Source organism: Microcaecilia unicolor, chromosome 7 (genome assembly GCF_901765095.1).
Source record: "Microcaecilia unicolor chromosome 7, aMicUni1.1, whole genome shotgun sequence".
Taxonomy (NCBI): Eukaryota; Metazoa; Chordata; class Amphibia; order Gymnophiona; family Siphonopidae; genus Microcaecilia; species Microcaecilia unicolor.
The window spans coordinates 255,683,589-255,694,337 of NC_044037.1; positions in this window are offsets into that span (position 1 = coordinate 255,683,589).

The window sequence follows — 10,749 nt, forward strand, 5'->3', positions numbered from 1 at the left end:
CTCAGAAGCCACTGCTGAATATTGGTGGTGCCTGGGTAACTCCTGGCTCTGCCACAACTGTGTCTGAACCACCCCAGCAGTAACCAGATAGTGCCCTATCCAGGGGCCTTAAAAACCACAGTTGTGCCAATATTCAAATTTGACAATGACCACAAATTTAAAACTGTTAGCTGTAATTCTCTGTAAGCCACATTGCGCCTGCATGAGTGGGAAAATGTGGGATATAAGTAACAAATAAATAAATAAAACAAATAAATAGTATGTAAAAATTCCCACATATTTTCAGTGCTAATATATAGATAGTAGCACAGAACAGACATGGAGAATGCATGTCACTATCCTTATAGCTAAGTGGTTTGATTTTCGACAGTCTTTTCTTGACCTGAATTAAACCAATTAGCTCTGCATATAGAGCCAGATTCTATATATGATGCCTAAAAAATATGCATGGTAAAGATTTCTGCCTAAGTGTATTCTATAAGCAGTGTCTAGATTTAGGCATGGTACATAGAATATGCTTAGGCGGAAATCCTAGCACATAAAACTATGCGTGTCCATTTAGGCTGTTCGGATGGGAACATCTGGAAGAAGTTGGAAAGCAGTGAGCAAAACTGAAAGGAGCTATGTAAGAGCAACAAACCTTTTTGCAAGGAAAGTAAATAAAAGTAAGAGGAAAAGGAAGATGCGTTGGTTCTCAAAAGTGGTAGCTGAAAAAGTAAGGAACAAGAAATTAGCCATTAAAAACTACAAGAGATCACAGAAAAAAGGAAGACAGGCGCCAATATCTGGAAAAGCTAAGAGAAGCTGGTAGACTAGTCAGGAAAGCAAAAATGCAAATGGAAGATATAATTGTCAATACGGTAAAATGGGGGGGGGGGGGGGGAACAAGACATTTTTTTAGACATGTTAGTGATAGGAAGAAGTGCAAAAGTTGCTTTGTGTGACTCAAAGGTGAAGAAGATGAATATATAGAAGCTGATAAAAATAAAGTGGAATTCCTTAACAAATATTTCCGTTCTTTGTTCACAGTTGAAGGGTTGGGAGCAGGACCGTAGAAGACAAACACCAATAGGAATGGAGGGACGGTAGTCTCTGAATGACTCTGAGGACTATGTTTATGAGGAGTTGGCTAAACTAAAGGTGAACAAAGCAGTGAGGCCGGATGGCATACATCCAAGGGTATGGAAGGAACTTAGGGAAGTTTTGGCGGCTCAGCTGAATGACCTTTAAAAGCTTCTCTAGAGTTGGGAATGGTCCTGGAGGACTGGAGATGAGCAGATGTGGTCTCTCTCCACAAAAGTGAAAGTAAGGAAGAGGTTGGGAACTACAGGCCGGTAAGTCTGACTTCTGTGGTAAATAAATTAATGGAAACACTTTTAAAACAGAGAATAGTAAAGTTTTTGGAATCCAATGGATTACAGGATCCAAAGCAACCTGGTTTCATTAGAGGTATGTCTTGTCAGACAAATCTGATTAATTTCTTTGACTGGATGACCAGAGAGTTGTATTGAGGGAGAGTGCTAGATGTGGTGTATTTAGATTTTAGCAAAGCCTTGGACATGGTTCCACATTGATGACTAATAAAAAACCGAGTGCCCTCAATATGTGCCCTAAAGTGACTGACTAGATTAGGAACTGGTTGAGTGGAAGGCAACAGAGGATAGTGGTAAATGGAGCTCATTCTGAGGAAAAGGATGTTACCAGTGGTGTGCCACAAGGTTCGGTTCTTGGGCTGGTTCTTTGTAACATTTTTGTATGCGATATTGCTGAAGGGCTGTCTGCTACGGTTTGTCTCTTTGTAGATGATACCAAAATCTGCAATAGGGTAGACACACCTGATGGTGTTAATAACACAAGGAAGGACTTTGCAAAGCTAGAGGAATAGTCTTAAATTTGGTAGCTTAGATTTAATGCTAAAAAATGCAGGGTCATGCATTAGTACATAAGTACATAAGTACATAAGTAGTGCCATACTGGGAAAGACCAAAGGTCCATCTAGCCCAGCATCCTGTCACCGACAGTGGCCAATCCAGGTCAAGGGCACCTGGCACGCTCCCCAAACGTAAAAACATTCCAGACAAGTTATACCTAAAAATGCGGAATTTTTCCAAGTCCATTTAATAGCGGTCTATGGACTTGTCCTTTAGGAATCTATCTAACCCCTTTTTAAACTCCGTCAAGCTAACCGCCCGTACCACGTTCTCCGGCAACGAATTCCAGAGTCTAATTACACGTTGGGTGAAGAAAAATTTTCTCCGATTCGTTTTAAATTTACCACACTGTAGCTTCAACTCATGCCCTCTAGTCCTAGTATTTTTGGATAGCGTGAACAGTCGCTTCACATCCACCCGATCCATTCCACTCATTATTTTATACACTTCTATCATATCTCCCCTCAGCCGTCTCTTCTCCAAGCTGAAAAGCCCTAGCCTTCTCAGCCTCTCTTCATAGGAAAGTCGTCCCATCCCCACTATCATTTTCGTCGCCCTTCGCTGTACCTTTTCCAATTCTACTATATCTTTTTTGAGATACAGAGACCAGTACTGAACACAATACTCCAGGTGCGGTCGCACCATGGAGCGATACAACGGCATTATAACATCCGCACACCTGGACTCCATACCCTTCCTAATAACACCCAACATTCTATTCGCTTTCCTAGCCGCAGCAGCACACTGAGCAGAAGGTTTCAGCGTATCATCGACGACGACACCCAGATCCCTTTCTTGATCCGTAACTCCTAAAGCGGAACCTTGCAAGACGTAGCTATAATTCGGGTTCCTCTTACCCACATGCATCACTTTGCACTTGTCAACATTGAACTTCATCTGCCATTTGCACGCCCATTCTCCCAGTCTCGCAAGGTCCTCCTGTAATCGTTCACATTCCTCCTGCGACTTGACGACCCTGAATAATTTTGTGTCATCGGCGAATTTAATTACCTCACTAGTTATTCCCATCTCTAGGTCATTTATAAATACATTAAAAAGCAACGGACCCAGCACAGACCCCTGCGGGACCCCACTAACTACCCTCCTCCACTGAGAATACTGGCCACGCAATCCTACTCTCTGCTTCCTATCTTTCAACCAGTTCTTAATCCATAATAATACACTACCTCCGATTCCATGACTCAGCAATTTCTTCAGGAGTCTTTCGTGCGGCACTTTGTCAAACGCCTTCTGAAAATCCAGATATACAATATCAACCGGCTCCCCATTGTCCACATGTTTGCTTACCCCCTCAAAAAAATGCATTAGATTGGTGAGGCAAGACTTCCCTTCACTAAATCCGTGCTGACTTTGTCTCATCAGTCCATGTTTTTGTATATGCTCTGCAATTTTATTCTTAATAATAGCCTCCACCATCTTGCCCGGCACCGACGTCAGACTCACCGGTCTATAATTTCCCGGATCTCCTCTGGAACCCTTCTTAAAAATCGGAGTAACATTGGCTACCCTCCAGTCTTCCGGTACTACACTCGATTTTAGGGACAGATTGCATATTTCTAACAGTAGCTCCGCAAGCTACTGCAACCTTCTTCTCGCTGGCCTCCTGCTTAGCCATCTATCCCCCCTTCAATCTGTCCAAAATTCCACCGCACGTCTTATCTACCGCGTGAACCGATACTCTCATATCACCCCTCTCCTCAAGTCGCTTCACTGGCTCCCGATTCGTTACCGTATACAGTTCAAGCTTCTCCTATTGACCTTCAAGTGCACTCAATCTGCAGCCCCCCATTACCTCTCTACCCTCCTCTCCCCATATGTTCCCACCCGTAACCTCCGCTCTCAGGACAAATCACTCCTATCTGTACCCTTCTCCACCACCGCTAACTCCAGACTCCGCCCCTTCTGCCTCGCATCACCTTATGCCTGGAACAGACTTCCCGAGCCCATACGCCATGCGCCCTCCCTGCCCATTTTCAAGTCCTTACTCAAAGCCCATTTCTTCTCCCTTGCTTTTGGCGCCTAACCACCTTCCCCATTCATGATACCTACACTGACTACATAGTTTGTTACCTTTAGATTGTAAGCTCTCTTGAGCAGGGACTGTCCTTCCCCATGTTTAAACTTGTACAGCGCTGCGTAACCCTGGCAGCGCTATAGAAATGCTAAGTAGTAGTAGTAGTAGTATGATCTTAAAGTGCCCGAACAGGTAGAAAAGGTGATGGTAAAAATTAGAATGCTTGGGTGCATAAGGGACAGGAATGGCCAATAGGAAAAAGAAGGTGATGATGCCCCTATAAGATTCTGGTGAGACCTCATTTAGAATACTGTACAGTTCTGGAGACAGGTGTAAACAGGATGGAGTTGGTCCAGAGGGCTGCTATTAAAATGGTCAGCAGTGTGAGGACAGACTTAAAGATCTCAATATGTATACTGTAGAAGAAAGAAACTGTACAAAGCAGATCGTAGATAAACCAAAAAATATATTTATTGATATAGTAAAAATCAAAATAAAATATGCATACAGTAGATAGCCCGACACAGGCCGTGTTTCGCCCGACTGGGCTGCTTCAGGGGCTAAGAAATAATAATAAATAAATAAATATATAAATAAAAATCATATAACAATAGTATTGTAAGAAGATATCATACAAATCATATAACTTCTTAAAGACAACAAAATTAATATAACTTCTTAAAAACACCAAAATTAATAATAAAATAATAATAAAATCCCACAATATTCAAATTATGATAAAATCCCACAGTACTAGAATTGTAAGAAAATATATATATATGTGGTAAAACAATAATAACTACTAATATATCTGCGACATATATATACATATATATTACAGAAATGCAAAAATATATTTTGTACCAACATCTAAAAAGGACACATAGAAAAACAAAGATAATTTCTAATTATGAACTCAAAAATACCATATGCACCAGACAGCCATCTTTTACAATATACCATACAAAACACCCACCTAAAAAAATGATTCCTCATTACCAAGCAAGGGATATGCTTTGGAAAAAGCAACTATAAATACAAAAGGAAAGAGAAAGAAAAAATGATGAAAGAAATAACATATAATGAAAAGATCTCTTAAAAAATGTATATATAAAAAAGACTCACGTGTATGAACAAAATCTTTAAAAAACGGCTCATTCAGAGATATAAAAGCAAAGGATTTGTAAACCTGCATGAAATAAAACTTGAATGTAAGAAAGACTGTTTGAGGCAGACGGACAGCAACTGCATCGGGGGACAAATACATCGGGGGAATACTATGGAAGGCTATATTATTAAGCATAGGTCTTCTTACTTAACTGAAAGGGGTTAAATCCCAAGCCGTGAACCTCCGTGGTAGTATAACAGCGTCTGCTATCGGGAGTATAGTGACTATGTTAACCTATTTTAAAGCGATGCCCCGGTGACGCATTATTTTATTTAAACCGGGCTTAGTGTCGAAAGGTATAGATCCCGTGTTATAATTGTGAAAAAGTAGAAGTAGTAGTCAAGGAAAAGTAAATAACACTTACCTAGAATCGTATGAACAGTCTCTAAACTCTGAGTTTGCCGAAAAAGCTACGTCGAAGAACCGGAAGTGTATTTAAAGGGAAGTGGAGGTCAAAAGTCAAATGTTATGTTCTAAAAATATTCATTATTCCGAATGCAAGTCATGAATAAAGATCACCCATGAATAAGAATATTAATAAGTACTTATATTAAAAAATACTAACGTTAGAAGGACATAGAGGTATAAACAAATAGGCAGGCTTAAAGAATAGCCAATCAGAATGGCCGCAATGACTCAAACAAACGGGTCATAATTTGAACCGAAAAAAATATATACATGTGTAAACTAAAAGAGACAACTTATGTGGTGGAAAATTTAATACAAAAGTCAATGGACACCACGAAAAAAAAAAAAAAAAAAAAAAAAGGGGGGGCCACGAAAAAAAGGGGGTTATCTCATATTTAAAAATTTTTTTGGCAGCCACGGAGGTAGGGGTTAAAGGTCATCTTGTTTACTTGCACATGTCTATTTAATTAATGGGAAGGCACAAATCGTCACTATGTTAACAGACAAATAAAATGGGGGACAATATAATAAATAAAATAAATGGATAAGGAATAAAAAAATATATATAAAAATATAATATAAAAAGAGAAATAAAATAGTAATAGTGATAATAATAATAATAAACAACCAAGGGGCACTGGAGATTAAATAAAAAATCGAAAATAATATGGTATAGTATATTGTATATTATAAAGATGGATGTCTAATGTACCTACTTGTATTTAAAATCATAAAATACAGAATAATCCGTTTCACCATTTAGACCATATGGATGGAGGGTATTTAACATGAAAATAAATTCTTGTTCTTTCCGTAATAGATACATATCAGTCGGTCCACCTCTCCATTTGCTTTTATATACAAAAATTGCACAGAACCTATAGTCATCAAATTTATGACCTAATGATATTGAGTGTTGTACTAGTGGTTTGTCTATTTGTTTTCGTTTAATTGCACTTCTGTGTTCAATAATTCTAGTATTAAGTTTCCTTTTTGTTTTTCCCACGTACACTAATTTGCAAGGACACATAGCAATATATACAACGTTGCTAGTTTGGCAATTTGAAAAATGTCGAAGATGAATGTCTCTATTTGCTGATGGTATATAGAGATTCTTGGTCTTAGTATTAACTCATCATATAGAGGTAGGGGACGTGGTAGAGGTAGAGGAAGAGGTGGTATTTTTCAACAAAGATATGGACAGGGAAACATAAATGGGTATTAGATACAGTATATAATCTTTCAGATAGAGAATTAACAGATATAGAGAAGAACGTTTTGAGTAAGGGCTTGTCATTTATACCCACGCCAAAATATAATGCTTTTAAAACAAGAATTGAATTTTTTAAGTTTATACGCAAACTAAAAATCATGGAATTTTTTTCAAAAAAATCATCCGAGTATAATGACCAATCAATTGTCAAAAATAATAGTAAATGGCTCCCGCCTGCCAACACCCATCATCTAATACAAGCCTACGAAACTGTTGTACTTAAAGATATAGCAACGTTAGAGAAACAAGGTAATAAGAGGACTTTCTATAATTTAACAAGGGAAGAGAATACTGCTATTAAAACATTACAGAAAGACCATAGTATTATTATAAAACCGGCAGACAAAGGCGGAGCCGTTGTAGTCATGAATAGGAAAGACTATATAGATGAAATTTATAGACAACTCAATGATCAGTCCTTCTATAAGGTATTGAATAAAGACCCCACAACTAATATTCAAAATGAAATTTCCTCTCTTGTTGAAATAGGAAGAAAAGCACAGTATTTAACTGAAAAAGAAGCCAGCTTTCTAGTGGTTAAAGAACCCACTATACCTACTATATATATTCTCCCAAAGATACATAAATCTCTGTCTAAACCTCCAGGTAGACCAATCATATCTGCCTGTGGCTCCTTATTAGAACCGTTATCAATTTTTACCGATAAGTTTTTACGTCCTCTGGTTCACAGCATCCCTTCTTATACACGTGATTCTTCAGATATTATTAATATGTTGAATAAGATTACACCTAGTAAAGATATGTTATTAGTAACCTTTGATGTAGAGAGTTTGTACACTAATATCCCACAGAAAGAATCAATAGAAATTATCAAAGAAAAACTGGCAAATCAGAATCTAAGACCTAGGATACCGACTCAACTCATTGTTGAACTTGCAACAATAGCACTTACAAAAAACTTTTTTTCATTTGATGGCAAATATTATCAACAGACTAAAGGTACAGCGATGGGCGCCACATTCGCACCATCAATTGCTAATCTGTATGTAGCCCAATTTGAAGAGAAATTCATTGTAAGGAATGAATATATAGATCATATACACACTTGGAAAAGATATATTGATGATATCTTTATGATATGGAAAGGTACAGAAGAGGAGCTCAAAGATTTTTATAATTGGCTAAATACTCTGGATATCAATCTAAAATTTAAAATGCAATTTGATGGAAGAAAAATCCCTTTCCTAGACATCAACATAAACATAATGGGAGACAAGTTCACTACTGACATATACCGCAAACCCACGGATGTGAACAAATTTCTGCATTATGAAAGTTGTCATAGTAGAAGTTTGAAAGCTAATTTACCATACAGCCAATTTCTACGCCTAAGAAGGCTATGTTCAGAACAAAGAACATATACACTTCGCTCCCAGGATATGTCCAGACGGTTTAAAGAGAAAGGGTACCCATCAAAATGCATTAAAAAAGGATTCTATAAAGCATCCAATAATTCGAGAGAATCACTGCTCAACCCAATCCAGAGAACAAATGAGAATAAGATAGTTTGTACCTTACCATTTACCAGTATGTCCAGCTCTATAGTCAATATTATTAAAAAACATTGGCATCTGTTAGAAGGTCTAGAACCATTTCATCAGAAGAGAGTAATAGTTGCATACAAACGAGAACGCAATTTGAGGGACCTTTTAGTTCCCTCTGCATTACCTGATGTTCCCAATACACTAAATAAATTGCCAACTGGTCATTTCCCTTGTGGGAAATGTTCAGTTTGTAAAGTTAATACTAAGACCAAGAATCTCTATATACCATCAGCAAATAGAGACATTCATCTTCGACATTTTTCAAATTGCCAAACTAGCAACGTTGTATATATTGCTATGTGTCCTTGCAAATTAGTGTACGTGGGAAAAACAAAAAGGAAACTTAATACTAGAATTATTGAACACAGAAGTGCAATTAAACGAAAACAAATAGACAAACCACTAGTACAACACTCAATATCATTAGGTCATAAATTTGATGACTATAGGTTCTGTGCAATTTTTGTATATAAAAGCAAATGGAGAGGTGGACCGACTGATATGTATCTATTACGGAAAGAACAAGAATTTATTTTCATGTTAAATACCCTCCATCCATATGGTCTAAATGGTGAAACGGATTATTCTGTATTTTTATGATTTTAAATACAAGTAGGTACATTAGACATCCATCTTTATAATATACAATATACTATACCATATTATTTTCGATTTTTTATTTAATCTCCAGTGCCCCTTGGTTGTTTATTATTATTATTATCACTATTACTATTTTATTTCTCTTTTTATATTATATTTTTATATATATTTTTTTATTCCTTATCCATTTATTTTATTTATTATATTGTCCCCCATTTTATTTGTCTGTTAACATAGTGACGATTTGTGCCTTCCCATTAATTAAATAGACATGTGCAAGTAAACAAGATGACCTTTAACCCCTACCTCCGTGGCTGCCAAAAAAATTTTTAAATATGAGATAACCCCCTTTTTTTCGTGGCCCCCCCTTTTTTTTTTTTTTTTTCGTGGTGTCCATTGACTTTTGTATTAAATTTTCCACCACATAAGTTGTCTCTTTTAGTTTACACATGTATATATTTTTTTCGGTTCAAATTATGACCCGTTTGTTTGAGTCATTGCGGCCATTCTGATTGGCTATTCTTTAAGCCTGCCTATTTGTTTATACCTCTATGTCCTTCTAACGTTAGTATTTTTTAATATAAGTACTTATTAATATTCTTATTCATGGGTGATCTTTATTCATGACTTGCATTCGGAATAATGAATATTTTTAGAACATAACATTTGACTTTTGACTTTTGACCTCCACTTCCCTTTAAATACACTTCCGGTTCTTCGACGTAGCTTTTTCGGCAAACTCAGAGTTTAGAGACTGTTCATACGATTCTAGGTAAGTGTTATTTACTTTTCCTTGACTACTACTTCTACTTTTTCACAATTATAACACGGGATCTATACCTTTCGACACTAAGCCCGGTTTAAATAAAATAATGCGTCACCGGGGCATCGCTTTAAAATAGGTTAACATAGTCACTATACTCCCGATAGCAGACGCTGTTATACTACCACGGAGGTTCACGGCTTGGGATTTAACCCCTTTCAGTTAAGTAAGAAGACCTATGCTTAATAATATAGCCTTCCATAGTATTCCCCCGATGTATTTGTCCCCCGATGCAGTTGCTGTCCGTCTGCCTCAAACAGTCTTTCTTACATTCAAGTTTTATTTCATGCAGGTTTACAAATCCTTTGCTTTTATATCTCTGAATGAGCCGTTTTTTAAAGATTTTGTTCATACACGTGAGTCTTTTTTATATATACATTTTTTAAGAGATCTTTTCATTATATGTTATTTCTTTCATCATTTTTTCTTTCTCTTTCCTTTTGTATTTATAGTTGCTTTTTCCAAAGCATATCCCTTGCTTGGTAATGAGGAATCATTTTTTTAGGTGGGTGTTTTGTATGGTATATTGTAAAAGATGGCTGTCTGGTGCATATGGTATTTTTGAGTTCATAATTAGAAATTATCTTTGTTTTTCTATGTGTCCTTTTTAGATGTTGGTACAAAATATATTTTTGCATTTCTGTAATATATATGTATATATATGTCGCAGATATATTAGTAGTTATTATTGTTTTACCACATATATATATATATATTTTCTTACAATTCTAGTACTGTGGGATTTTATCATAATTTGAATATTGTGGGATTTTATTATTATTTTATTATTAATTTTGGTGTTTTTAAGAAGTTATATTAATTTTGTTGTCTTTAAGAAGTTATATGATTTGTATGATATCTTCTTACAATACTATTGTTATATGATTTTTATTTATATATTTATTTATTTATTATTATTTCTTAGCCCCTGAAGCAGCCCAGTCGG